The sequence below is a fragment of the Calonectris borealis genome, chromosome 24 (genome assembly GCF_964195595.1).
Source record: "Calonectris borealis chromosome 24, bCalBor7.hap1.2, whole genome shotgun sequence".
Lineage (NCBI taxonomy): Eukaryota > Metazoa > Chordata > Aves > Procellariiformes > Procellariidae > Calonectris > Calonectris borealis.
This window is the reverse complement of record NC_134335.1, coordinates 4,116,743-4,131,393: the sequence shown is the minus strand read 5'-3', so window position 1 is coordinate 4,131,393 and position 14,651 is coordinate 4,116,743. Positions and strand designations below refer to the sequence as shown.

The 14,651-nt window shown below is 40.4% G+C and overlaps 1 long non-coding RNA gene across 1 annotated transcript; it reads left to right on the top strand.

The window, feature by feature from the left end:
- Positions 1-10,960: 10,960 nt before the first annotated feature.
- LOC142092560 (uncharacterized) lies at positions 10,961-14,192 on the top strand. The gene is made up of 3 exons (XR_012677117.1): positions 10,961-11,018; positions 11,168-11,262; positions 13,976-14,192. It is a non-coding gene; the product is annotated as an uncharacterized LOC142092560 (long non-coding RNA).
- The last annotated feature ends 459 nt before the right edge of the window (positions 14,193-14,651 follow it).

The window sequence follows — 14,651 nt, the reverse complement described above, 5'->3', positions numbered from 1 at the left end:
GTGCTCCTAAATTGCATTTAGGATCCAACATAAAAGTTGTCCTGATTTTTCAAAGATGCTGAACACCTGCAGCTCCTGTTCTTGGTATGAATTTTGGGTGCTGAAAACTTTGGAAAAGCTGGACACTTTTAAGGTAGGTATCGGCGTGTAAGCGTAGGAATCTAAATTTAGATGATCAATTTAGATAACCTTTGGACAGATGGCGAAAGTTTAACATCTCTATTGCTGGATGGAACAGGAGTTTCTTGTGACCCAGCCCAAGCAGTAATTCCAATAAAGGAAAATTGTGTCTTAATTGCATACTTACCAGGCTGGAAAGGTTGAAGTGATTTATTTTAAGAATCTACACAAGAAGTGGGAGAACTTTCTAAAAGCATCCAAATAGCAAAATTATTTTCCAAGTGTTGACTGTTTCATTTTATAGAGAATAATATTAGCTTGCATTAATATAGTTTATCTTCTGAAGAAAGAGAAGAGGTAGAAAGTGAAAATTTTGTGACACTTTAAGCAACAATTAATCTTACTGGTTTTGTTCACCAATTCTATGTAGAGCTTACAGCCAGACTGCTTTTCAGCCTAATTCCCCACCAGTTGCCCACCCAGTAAAATTTCATTAATGGGAAATGTTAGTTACGCAGGAAAGAAAACTTGGAAACTTCGGGTGAAGGAGGGGACGCTTCTTGCTTTCAGTGGCAAACCTTTGCTCCATGACTGTTTTTCAAGGCTTATTAGAAAAATCCTAAAGAAGTTTTATATTTGTCTCTGTCATTTTAGGAAGAAGTGCAGTGAGACAGCAGAGAGCTGGAGTTAGGGGAAATTTCTAGATTGTTGAGCAGAGTGAAAGGATTTTTTTTCTTTAAAAATAGAATTAAAATAGAACTCCAGACCAGTAATGACTTCTCTGAAAGTTAAAACAACTCTTACGCAGTTGTTTCTTCTGTCTGTTTTAACCAGGCTGCCAGAATGGAAACAAGACAACTTGTTGCGGGGTAGGGGTATGCAACTCTGTCTACATAGCAAAACTTTGCTGTTTGATAATTTGCTACAGTGTTAGCAATATACCACCGACGTTGGCTGTTAATTCTTCAGTACTGTGTAATCATCAGTAATTCTGTCCAGCAAAGTACTTACGAGAAAGAAACACAGATCTGCTTTATTTTGTTTATTTTAAATTTTGTTTTATTTTGCTGATTTTTTTCAAAGGGTGACACGGGAGTGAAGGAAACTGTAACAACAGAGCTAATGTTATAGCAAAGTCAATAAGCAACTCTCCCCCCCATCCTCCAAAGGAGGGGTTTTAAGGTGCTGAGGAGAATGAAGGCTGCTGCTTACTAACAGCTCTGAAATTTCATTTGCAGAAATGGTTTTCCTCTTTAAAAACAAAATCAAAACCCAAGCCTAGCAAATTACAGAAGAGATCCCTGCCTGTTGCCACAAACCCGTAGATCCGAACTTGTGGTCATATTCCACACAAGCTTGTATCTATAGGTATGTGTCTGTCTGGCAAGCGCACAAAGTGTTGTGTTTATCCATTTAAACTGACAATGTTCGATTTTGCTGTTTGTATCTTTCGTCTAATGCCTTCTTCCCTCCTCCCTTCTTTTCCTTTAAGAAATATAAAATTAGAGCTGCAAATCTTGTTCTGCAGTTATCATATCAGTTTTCAGCTTTGGTTAGTGTTAAAAAACACTCATGCAAACCAGCAACTCATTTGTGCCCGAGTAAAACAGGATGGGGGAGTTATTTGACATCAGACTGCAGAAATTAAATCTCAGATACGTTATGCATAGGTCTGGCAACGGGACATGGTAAGGAGTGTTCTCAGGTGGTTTAATTCTGAGGTTGTTGAGAAGCAGATACAGTTGTTTCATTTATAAAGTAATGTGGATCCATTCTTTCTTTGCTTAGTGGCGGCAATTTGTTTGTGAGAGCAACAGACGCTTCTGTTCGCCTTTATATCAAGTAACTTTGAGTCGGTGGATATACTGCAGGCTTGCAGCTCTGTAGCAGAGGAGGGTATTGGCCCTCCAACGCCTATTCTCTCCCAAAAATTAGTTTATTGTAGAATCCCATTCCTTTCAATTTCATGGTATTTATGTCTTTTAAAATAGTTTTTAAGGGAAAATAATCATGCTGTAAACGCCAAAAAACTGGTAAAGCAGGAAAAAAACCACCATGTAAGCAGGCAGTATAAAACCTGCTGCGTAAAACTAACATTTTTAAGTTGCGAAAGTGGGACAATTATTTTTTAAGAAGTCATTTTTAAAACCCCAATATACAGATTCTATATGAAAATAATTAGACTGTAAACTCAAAATAAAGTCTGACTGTTTCTTTCCAACAGCTTTCAGTGTTAATTCCACCAAAGATTTGGTCTGCATTTCCACTTTTAAATTTCTCTGGTTTTGAACTTGGCTGGTTTGACGCACACTGCTGCAGTCCAAAAAAAGGTTTTTTTCTTCCTTGCTGAATTTCCAGGGTTTTCTATGTGTTTTCTATTTACTATAGAAGCATAAAATGATGTCAAAGAAGGCTTCTGCTAATAAAATTTCAGTCTAACTACTCTTCTTTCTCCCTGTGAATTGAAACTAGCTTTTAGAAGAGAAGACAAAACGCACAGTTTGGCATTCTGTGTGACCATGCATTTGGGTTCGGGGACCAGTGGTCAATATTCCCCTCCCGCACGTATAGGAAATCAAGGTATAAAAGCTGCGCTGCAGTAGATGCATGGTTTCCAGAAGACCTTTTGCTGCTGGGCTGTCTCTGTAATGCATCACGGCTGTTTTTCAGGTGTCTGCTCACCTTTGCCACAGCACAGAATGAAGGCTGGGCCTCCCCAGTCCGGTCTCGGTTACATAAACATGAAAGGCCTTTGATGCATGTCCCCAGGTAATGTTTTGGCTCTTCAAAAACCAGTAAGAGGTGACTGAGGAGGGGGAAGGATAAATCTCTTTCAGGCGAGGGTGCTGCAAGGCCACATTGAAGCCTAGTTGTGGGATACTACGCAGAATATGGACCTTGAGTTAAGGTCTCCTTTGGGACGTGGTGCTGGTTCCTGCCTCCACTTTGGCTTTGCTGGTGCACGTTATTTCATCCATAGCGGAATGAGTGGGGTATCGTCATGGGCTGTGACAGAAGCAGGATGAGATCGCATCTAGTTGTGACAGTAAGAGTTGTTTTTCCCAGAGGGGCTGTTAATATTCTGTGTTGTTTTTTGGTTTGTTCGTTTGTTTTTTTTAAATGCTGTGAATATTCGCTGCATTAGATTCCCATGTTTATGTTTTAAACGAAGTATTGGCTCATTTAGTCTAACCTCCAAAGAGAAATGAGCTGGTCAAAGCCAGTTCCCAATATAATACATATTTCTGCATGGGGTCTCTTCTCTGTAAGGCCATTTGGAGACATCAGGCTTGCGGCAGAATATGCTGAGAAAAGCCTGGAATTTGTCATGGATGTTTCTAGAGGCCAGCACTTCAGGTGACATTGCTTTGAGAGAGCCAAAAGCCCATGGCAGGGGAATTGGGCAGATGTGTCGCAAAATGAGACACCGCAGTTGGGTTTGAAAGCGTATTTTTGGATTAGAAAATCAGTGTTTGAATCAAAGAAAAGGAAAGAGGAAACATTTTTTGGTAAAATATTTTAGTGTATTTCTCACTGGCTATGTTGGGACCTGCTAATCAATATCCAACCTTTTTTTTGTCCTTTTGATGAGAGACTTGATCTAAGCATGGCTGGATGCTTAGAAAGCAAACTTTAGAAATGTGCCATCAGAAATGGGGCTAAGATGCAGGCCCTGTGCTGCTGCGAGGAGAACCGTCGCATTATATTCTGAGGCTAAGCATGTTTTCTGGTTGCTTCTGGTTTTCTGGTGCTTGGCAAAGAAAAAGGGTAGCTGTGCCACTGCGTGGGCATGTGTCAGCTCAGCCTGACGTGAGCTTGGAGACGCTGTGGCCTCTGCTTTATGGGACAGGGTAAACATGCCCAAGGAAGCCTCTTGAATGCTGTTGTCCTCTGCAGCAAGAGGTGCAGCAGCGTGGCTGCAGAGGGGATGCCAACGTGGGCATAGGTAGAGTCAGCACTTCTGTCAGCAGTGCCAGCGTAGCTTCTCTGAGCAGAGCGTAGCCACGGTTTCTGCCACAGTGCTACATGTAATTTGGGTCTTGGTATTGAAGGGCGCGCTCACTGTACCTGTTTGCTTGATGTTGCTAAGGCTGCGCTCTCTGCGCCAAAGTTAGTACTTGGGATGGCCTGGCTCCAACTTCTGCCTGCCTGCCACTAGCTCATGTGCCTTTCCCCTCCCCTCCTCCTCCTCTTACGTTCTACTAAATTTTAAAATTTATTTTAGTTTGTTTCTTGTTAAACTACCCCTGTTCTTTTGAACTATAGCCTCCAATATTCTCCCCCACCCCTTTGTTTTCAGCTCAGCCTTTTTAAAAGAACTGTATTGTATTTTCAGTGTTAATTTGTATTTCTTTTCTGTTGGTTGTACTTCACTGCACTTCATTAAGTTTGAGAGTGAAACTGGAGTCTGACAAAATGATGTGAAGAACCTTGAAATGTGTCTTCCCTTTAGGGTGGAAAAAACTAATTGGAGTCTGTGGAGCTTCTACCTGTACGTTTCTTATGAATTTTTTTCCTCACTTTGTTGATAAGGAGCTTACATTTATGCAGCAGCTTTGATCCAAGTGCCATACAGAGTGCACAGAGATCTCTTCATCTGTCACTGAGGCACGGCGACTGCATAACAGTGCACAGACGCGCTGCAAAATTGCTCAGGGCAGGGAGTACCGAATGTTTCACCCAGTTTGATGTTGCAGGGGGACTTAAAGAAATAGAAGGCAGTTACTGTAGCTGGAAACGAACCAGAGCACCTGCACGCAGAAAGTACCAGGAAGGCCTTGGGAACATGAAAAAGTCCCACTATCCGCTCCAAAAATTGGTACCTTAGTTAATGCAGTCCCTTTCTCTAGCAATAGGCAGAGTCATTGCTTTAGTACCTCCCAAGAGGAAAAAAATGCCTCCTGTGGAACTACGTGGCTATATCTGCACCTGGGGAGGCTTTACTACAATTGCGTTTCATTTGGCCAGAGTTACAGTTTAAACCAGAAGAAGTAGTTCTTGTCTGAAGAAGCAAACCAAAGCTTTTCCAAAGCAAACTTCTCTTTTTTCAGATTTGGGAAATCATGTCTTTCTCTCTCAAAATAACAAGACCATTTCTTATTTCTGTTACTGACATCTTTCACTGAAAGCACCTGTAAGGTCCCTTGCAGACAAGCGTGTTGCACGGTATCTACTGGGGTAAGAAAATTATTACATTTGTGTGCTCCTCCTTTTCCCAGGCTCGTCTGGTGTGGAGCACAGTGAGTGAGCCCTTGTCAGCAGAGGAGCACACAATAGCATTCGGATAATTAGAATAACCATATGCAGTGGCAAATGGGATTCATGATAAGCAGAATGTAATTGTGTACTCTGGAATTTGAACCATATCCAAATACTCTTATTCAGATAATCAAATCTGGTTAAACTCTTAAAAGGCAGATAAATAACTATTTCAGTAATCTGATTTTTTTTTCTCTTTGTTTATTTGCTTTTAATCAGGAAGGGAGAAAATAAGGAGGGGATGTTCTTAGGGGAGGAATCCAAGACTAAGACAGACACCTGCCGGTGAGCCAGGAAGTTCCATAATTTAGGAGCACTACACAAGTAGCATTAGCCACAGCGATCTGAAGGCGGAGAGGAGATGTGCTCCAGCTGGACTGCCGAGCCTTTGGTTGTAGATATGCAGTATCATGATGAAATACAGCCTCACCATGCCACCCTGGAAGTGGCACCAAGTTTTGGTACAGCTTCCTGGCAATCACCTATGAATTCCTTTACTTTTCAATGTGCACGTGAAACCAGCCTTGGCTCTGGATCCTTCTCATGCTCCGCAGAATCTCAAACAAGAGCATTCAACTTGGGCTCACTGAGCTTCACACCAAAAGCATAGGGCACTGCTCAATCACAGAGCAAGCCCGGGCTAAGCAAAAAAACCTAGGTTTTGGGGTCATTTAGAGTCATCAGCCTTGCAGCCCTTGCTAGCTTGTGCCACCTTGCCCACCAGCATCCCTGATCCACCCTTAGACCCAGCACCGACCGTCTATGTCGTGTTGTCTAACCCAGAGCTGATGCTGCACTCCAGCTGCTGACAAAAAGCTACATATGGTTCAGGAATGAGAGCGTGGCTACCCTTCCCCTAGAAAGTATCAGATATTGAAATGTAATATTGAGTAAATCTTCAGATTGCTGTAACTCTTGCTAAAAGTTGAGACAGAGACCATTTTTGTAATGTGTTGAAAAATTTTGGATGGCTTTCAAAATATTTACTTGCTCTGGGTTTCAGCTGAGCCCAGATGAGACTTCTTTCCTTATCTTGCAGACTCTTGAAGTTCCAGCCCTGTTTAGCATGTCTGCCAGACTTCTAGGAGAGCTCTCTGAGCTAGAGTAAACCTTTGAACCTCTTGAGGTTCCTCATCACAACCAAGTTCTAATAACAAAGTTTCATCAAGTAGAACTGAATGGGTGAGATGACCAGTAGGAATCATGTCAGCCTTTCCATTGTAAAATCTCTTCTGTCTGAGGTTTCTGACAGTCAGCTGTAAAAAAGATCACTCCAGGCTGAAATTTAGCAAACAAGATTTCAGACCTCAAACTGGAAAAATATCATTTGTGGGTTTTGGTATTTATTTTTTTCTCAATGACTTAAGGAAATATGTTTGCTTCATGAGTATTTTCTGCTTTCCACCCCCTCCTTGGCTAGCCCTGCAATAGCCTGCCTGGGATCTGAAAGTGAAGGTGGGTTCTTCCTTCTTCTACATCATTCACATCCGTAAAGATTCAGAGCCAAATCTCAGCTGATGATTTTGCTGATGATAATAACAAAATAGAATTCAGCTTTCTTGAACACGTCTGTACTGAATTTCCATTGCTGGTATCCTTACTGTCTTGTTCATATCTGTAAAGTCAATAGGAGTGGTCTGTAAATGCACATGAAGTGTGGTATAGCTGCAGGGGATTAATACACGAGGCGCTGTTTTCTGTGTCATTATTTGGGAATATTCTGCCCTCTGAAACCCTGCTTTTCTGTGGATCATGACCAAATTGCTGCTTTGCATTGGAGCATGTTTTAAAAGAATGGAATATTCCAGCCATTGAATCCTCAAAAATCAGTTCTGGATTTGAATTCTCTCCTCATTCTTGGGGAAATTAAATATAAAATTCGGGTTCATGTAGTATAGAGTAAGGGAAGCAGGTTTCTGAATTCTTCTCTCACCTGAAGTCCATGAAGGTAACAGGCAGTAAAACGAGTGATGCTTCTGCATAACTTCCTAGTCCAGACTAAAGCTTCCACCTTGATCTAATGCCTTCTGAGGTCAGTGGCATGGGCTGTTGTTAACTTCAGAGATATAAACCCTTGATCTGTCTGGGAAGAACTGCTGCAATGACATTTCCTCTCCATTTGAGTATTCACTGAAGATGAATTCTGTCTTCTCTGTGATAAGACAGCAGTCTTTTTCACGTTTACTTCAGCTACTGTATTTCAGAAATCAGAGGGTTACACTAAGTAAAAGGACACAATTTTTTTATTACACTGTTGCTTTAAAATAAAACTAGCTGGGCCGGGACAGAGATTTCCTTTTGTCCACAAAAGTGTGAAATCATTTCTGTGATTCTGAAAAAGCAAGAGGCCTAAAAGGGTTCACAAACAATAGGCGCTGGGGCACATGAACTTAGGTAGGAACGCACAGCTCTACGTGTAATGCAGTTCTCCCTACCACAATATATAATAGGAACTTTTATGACATCAATACGTATCGTAATTGAACATTGTCATTAGATTACATATTTACCCTAATTACATAATTAGGTATGATTGTGCTAATTGGGTAAAGACGTAATTGACAAAAATCATCAGAAAACAAACATGGAGATTCATGCCACCAAGAGAAAGTGTCTTAATAGACGCTAGTGCTCTCCTCCCAGAAGAAGAATGTTTATAGTACATAGGTCGTTACCAAAGAGCCAGGCATTGATAGATGTGGTGAAGGTGCAGAAGTAATGGTAGTTAGATGACTTCTGTTTTAATATTTGATCTCAATTCCTAAACTCAATACTTCAAGTCAGTAATAGCTGCAGATATTCTAGCTGATGGAATGACTAGATGCGTGACACTTTTTTCTGCTTGAAATTACAGTTCCTCTGGGATGCAAATACACTTTCATCTGTCCAAGCTTCATCTGAGCTTAAAGCGGTGGGAGCAAAATACCTGTAATTCTGAAGCCAAGCTCTCATAAATGGGGAAAATTTGCCAGGATAATCCATGCAGCAGGCTGCGGAGGTGTCTAAAAATTGACCAAAGGGTGGGTTAGGTATCAGACCTTGGGACAGAAACTGCTTTAGTGTTTAGAAAATACTTTACCTTAAAGCCTCTTTGTATTGCTCTGTAAAGCGAGCATAGATTGATGCAGGTCCACATAAAGAGTTGCTAATTACTATCACATTTGTGCAGAGAGGCATTGGCATATGTGGGAACTTGGATGAGAATATTTTCTCAGTGAGGACCTTCTCCCGGCAGTTCGTGCTTGGACACTGCCATGGCACCTTGGAGCCGGTCTTGGTACTTGCAGTGGAAGCACGTGTGCCAAGCGGGGCACAGCTCCCCGGCTCAATATAGTGGCGGGGGAGGGAGCGAGAATGCTCTTTGAATGAGTGCCAGCACGGAGCTGACAGCTCAAGGATTTGTAAATGTGGTGATGAAGAGGAAGTTGAAGTTGCGGTGGAAGAGCGGCAAGGAGAGGTGGCGAGTCATGAACAAAACAGTCACAGTGGCATTTGGCAACCTGAGAAAAATTTAGGTTATTTAGGCATAAGTTGAGAGTAAGGAATTTTTTCGTAAGGAATTTTCTATTGTAATATATCTATGAAAGGACCTTTACTGAGTTGAGGATACAAATGAAACAAAACACTTTTTCTCCACCTTCTATTTTAGAGCAAATTATTGGAGAGTTTTTTGCTCAGCTTTGCTTATAACTACCTGGTCTGCAAGGTGTGTCTGTGTTAGTCTCAATGCAATGGTGATCTTAACAGTATTTTCCTTAATTAAACTGATCAGATATAGATAATATTTTGTTTAAAATGTTTTGAATTATGTAATATCTGACATTCGTGACAAGATTGAGATACAGGAAAATACTTGCAAGGGTAAGTTGTAGAAAAAATGAGTAGCCAAGCCATGTGATGCTGAAATGGTTTATTTATAGCTGCAGAATACGAAATAGGACGTTTTCGGAAGTCTAAAGGGGAGTTACGTCTCCTATGTCACATAGAAATTGGGTGGGATTTGAGATCTTCTGTCACCCTAAATGAGCACACAGGTTCCTTGGCTTCCATAGAGCTACATTAGTTACATCGTTTTCATGTCAGAGGACAGATATTCAGTGCACAAAAATGGTGATGTTGCATCAAGGAATTGGAATGGTTTCAGGATGCTTTTAGACAGCAATAAAGCTCCTGGTCAGAGTACAGGGCCAGAGAGCCATGGTTTCCTTATCCAGATTTGTGGTTGGATTACTGTTAAAATGGTTAACAGTGACTCTACTGTTAGGGTACTGTAGTGTGCTATTAACTGAAATAATATGTTATATTTCCACAGACCCTATCAGGTCAAAGTAAACTTTACTGAATATGGAGTCATTAGAAATTCCACTGATACTATCAATATAATTTAAAATTTGCAGAAAGATTGTTTTTTTCAAATATTCTTCTGCTTTTGCAAGCTGAATTCTGAAGAGTGGTATTATTTCTCACCTTCCTCCTTTACTTCTAGTCAGGCTTTGAATGTAAAGGTAGGGCGCTGGCTTTTTCTTAATCAGCAATGCTATTTTATCCTAAGAAAATAGAAACAACCAAGATGCCATCTATTTAGCACACTCAGCATTCGTTCATAGGGTTTGATTCCCTTGTAATCCCCTTCCAGCACAGAGCTGCTGTGCCTGAGGATGCATTCACCTGAGAGGCAGGATCTCAGGACTGATTCAGTTTCCCTGTCTGCACTAGCGTATTTTAAGATGCTAATCCCTGTTTGTAAGCCATAATAAATAGGCAGCGTACTGCTTTAAGGAATACCTTGGTGGGTAATGGGAATGAGTCACAATGATAACATCCTGGTTGTTTGACTGTGAACTAATACAAGTTAAAAATGTAATGTGTTCCTTGTTAAGGGAACACCGTCTTATTCTGACTGCTGAGAGAGGCTCGGTGTTGCATTCCTAAAATCGTTAATCTTAACAAGGGATTGATGCAAAGGTAAAATTTACTTAAAACTTTCTCCCCTTTCTGCATTTCTTCTCCTAATCCCACTTCTGCAATCATCCTTTAAACATTCAGGAGCCAAGGTGCATGTTCCAAGGTCAACGTTATATGTGTTCAAAAAGGAAAAGACATGTTAGGACAAATTTCATCCTAAGCCTTCTTCAAGTGCTTTAAAAAATGTATGTATATGTTCTGTGCTGTAGTGCAGATTCATCTGCTGTGGAGGGGGAAAAGTATTTTTTTTGGCCAGGGACAAAATTCCTTCTTGTGTGAAAAGTGACTGTGATCTTGTCTACATCTAGCACTAATAACCATGGCTTATTGTGTCTTACCTATTAACATATGCAGTGTGGGGAGCTGCATTTGGGTTTGGTGTCTTTTCACCAGCAAAGCATTTATTACTTCTAAATTAGTCCACTGAGAATTTTGAGGACTTTTTTAAACTAGAAACCCTGACATTATGTCGGCTGTGAAGTGGTGGGTAGCTTTCAGCATTTTTGACTGCATGCATCCAGGTTGAGGTAGTAGGTTGTATAGTTTAGAATTACACCAAGGGAGATAACTGTACAACCTCCTAGCTTTCCTTGGGTCTTGCACAGAACGGCGTGATGAGCGACCATAATTCCTCAGCAATGTGTGCTCTGGACACATGGAACAGGAAAGAGCAGGTAAGATGAGCTGGAAAACCTTTTATTTTCTTCTGCCTCTCTAGAACTTCAGAAATGTTCATTCTCTCGGCATTTTTTACCTATTGGTGCTATATTATTGAGTTTTTAGCAAATTCAGTGGACTAGTAATGCTTGTCTTCCTTTATTAGCATTCGAGCAGCGCAATGTGTAACATTCCTAAAAAGCACCATGGCAACATATCAGTGTTATTGCCTTCGCGGTCAGCAATCAGAAGTCTCCAAAGGTAACATGAAAAACATCCTGTATTGTATCTGTTATTGAGATGTGTAAGCAAGTTTCCCTTTCCATTAGTCTTTGAGTGGTTCAGTTAGTTCTACACTAGGAGTTAAACAAGACTGTGCCCTGTAGCAGTATGAGACCTGGCACACTCATTGTCTCTCAGGAAGCGTAGGAGCCTGGTGCTGATGCTTCCAGAAAAAGCCTGTAAGGGTTTCTGTGAAAGTACCTAAATCTACGCCGTCCTCAGGAGAGCTGTTCTTAGGGAATATCCATTAGTGATTACAGTCAGCTAAAATGGTGATTCTTAAGTTGTTTTTTTTTTCCTAGGCTTGTACATTAAATTAGGTGTTTCAAAGGCTGATGCTTCTGGACACGTCCAGTAGAGGTGGTTTGCTTCTCTCTCCCAGCAGTTTGGATTAAGGAGCTGTGGAGCCACCCCAAATTTTGTAGAGGAGCTGTGCAGAGAATGGGCATGTGGTGAGCCTGCAGTCCTGGGCAAAAGACCACGTTTCTAATGTATCTTGCATGTCTAAAATGCAGGGAATATACCTAATATACCTAGCTGCTATTGAAATCTACAGTTTTTTGCCTAACTATTTGAGGCCTAAAAAACCCTCTGAAACTCTGGCGTTTATCTAGTAAAGTTTGAATGCAAGAGTCAAGACCTTCATGTTGGCAATGTTCAGGGTTGAGGTCCCCTGGCAGCCTGGATGAAGACAGTGGCCCTAATGCTTGATCAGGGCCCAGAACACGAGCTCTGTTACGTCTTTGACTATGTATGTGACTAATTCTGGCAAGAGTTTTTGAGTTCCCAGAAATAAGAGAGACTGTTTGCTAGTGGGTAAACTTTCTAAGTTGGCGAATAAAAGTAAAGGGTAGGCACAGGCTTCATTTTGTTAGACTAATCTAGAAGTGTGAAAATGATAATAATGTTTCAAGGTATCTAAATAACCCAGAAAAATGTTTTTCTGGTAAAACGGTACTTAAAAACTTTAATATTTGCAAATCCTCGTTTACTGAATGCAAAGAGAAGCTGTTGGTTTCTCGAGTGTTACCCAGTGCTCAATTATTAGTTATTCAAAGAGTGGATTAGTGGGATTTTATCTCATCTTGTTTTCAAAGAGGTTATAGGTATCACTACCATGGTTTATAACTCTGCAATTCCTTAGGACAAGGCAAGTTATCAGGGCTAACACAACACTGCTTCTGTGTTTCATGAAGGCACATGCATTAAACACGTGCAGGTGGTTAAAAAAGAGGAATCTTTCTGGCACATTTTAGGCAGTACCTTATTTCCCCCCCCCATAAATCTTTCTGCAGATGGAAGTGCAAATTTTCAGCTGTAAATCCACAAGCTGCATTGACTCACATCCAATATAGAGCTGTTCCATAAGGGCTGATTTTTTTTACCTGTTTGGTACTTCTCTAGGAATAGCTTTACAAATAGGTGGTAATAACTCCCAAATAAGAACAGCCTCTTTTCTTTTCTGGTGGTAGCGTTTTAGATCTGCTTTGCACAGGTATAAGGGAACTTCATAAGGTTCAAAAATAGTGGTTATTTATACTGACGTCCACATTTGTGGCTATCAAACTTAACTTTATGTTAGGTATGTTAATCATATGACATGTAAATCAAATGATCTATCTTGCTCCAAAGAACAAGGAATAATAATTAAAAAGGAGAATGGTCAGTGGTACATTGAAGTTGACAATAAAAATTCAATGTGCATATTTTTCTTCTGAACAAAATAGCATTCCAGCTCTCCCTCTGATGAGAGGAATGTATTGTCAATTAATTAGACTTCCATCATATGTCCTCGGATGCCCTTCTATCATATGCCTTCCATATGTCCTTATGTCATATGCCTTCCATATGCCCTCTATGTAATTAAGCTTCTATCATATGGCTTCTATCATATGCCATTTAAATAGATTTCCAGGAGAATATGGCAGTGTTACAATTATGGACCTTTTGCAATGAGTAAAGGAACAACTCATGAGCTGGAGATGAAAAGAGGAGGAAGCAAAAGGAAGGTGGCTCGCCCTGAACAGTTCCTTTAATTGCCAGTTTTGTTTCTCTCAGCTTGGGCAATGAATGGACAAAAGTGTCCTGTTTTCCTTGTTTTCCATTACTGTTCCATTCCCAGTTTTTAGTCAGTTAAGGCTGTGAATAGTCGGAGAGATAGCAACTGTTTTTCAGAGAACATTTCCACTGGAATGTAAAATGAAAAAGAAACAATCCACCTCCCAGAAAATTGTTTGTCCTACGATAATGAAATGTAAACTTTGATCTTGTTTTTGTCCCTTTAAGTCTGTAACATAAAGTGAAGTACTAGAAATATTATGGTGAGAGAATTAATTAAAGGTACGCTTTACTTAAGCACGCATCCCTGTTCTCCCTTATGGACAATGGGTGCAGATAGTATTCTACTTTTCTTGGCGTGGTGATTGCTTGGTAGATAGTGTCCTAATGTACAAGAATATGTAGTGAAATGGATTCTAAATTTACTAAATGTGACTTATTAAGTATAAAGACCAAAAATAGGCACTGATGCTTATATACATAATGAAGAAAACTGCAAGCATCCGAGGAATAATGAGGTCTTGGAATGGTTTCCAGTGAAAACACAGCTAGTGTGCTCGTTTGCCTTATGTACATTTGTGTATCTGTGCCTTCTTTCTTCCCAACAACTTCTGAGACTATTTTCTAATCCCAGTCAGATTTGATAGAGGAGCAGTGATTTCCGAGACTATTCCACTCCAGCAAGCTTTACAGAAATTACAGAAATTACAGCCATATATCCAGCAGTCAGGAAGACGGTTGAAAGGACAAAAAGAAGGTAAAATAGAGTCATATGTGCTGAGGTGTCCAAACTATAAAATGGAGAGCAGTTTGTAGCATATGCCAGTTTACCTGGATTAACTGGATTGAATGAAGTAATGAGAACAGTTCAGTCTCTCACTGGCTGGTAACCAGCGTGTCCCTGAAGACTTTGTACTCTAGTTGCTAGAGCATGCTAAAACCCATACCATCATGACTTCACTGCTATTTTTATGTGCTCTGCCTAGATTAAGCTAGAATTTACCTATATTTTGCTGTGTAGACATACTACTAGCCACTATTTGTAATATAGATGCTGAAAAATAGGTGACAGGTCTTATTTTGGCTTAATCTTTTTACTTTCAACTCAATTCTCATTTAAAACACACACACACAAAATATAACCAGTCCATCTGGAAGCTCTAGGTCATTAGGGAAATTATTTTGAAAAATTCATGTTGTAGTCCTGCACCATCATTAGTTTGCTGGTGCCACAGTCATAAACTGCATACTAAGGGAAGCCTTTAACCCTCTTGTAGTGTACCACTGAAATTATCTGTCAGGAATAACTA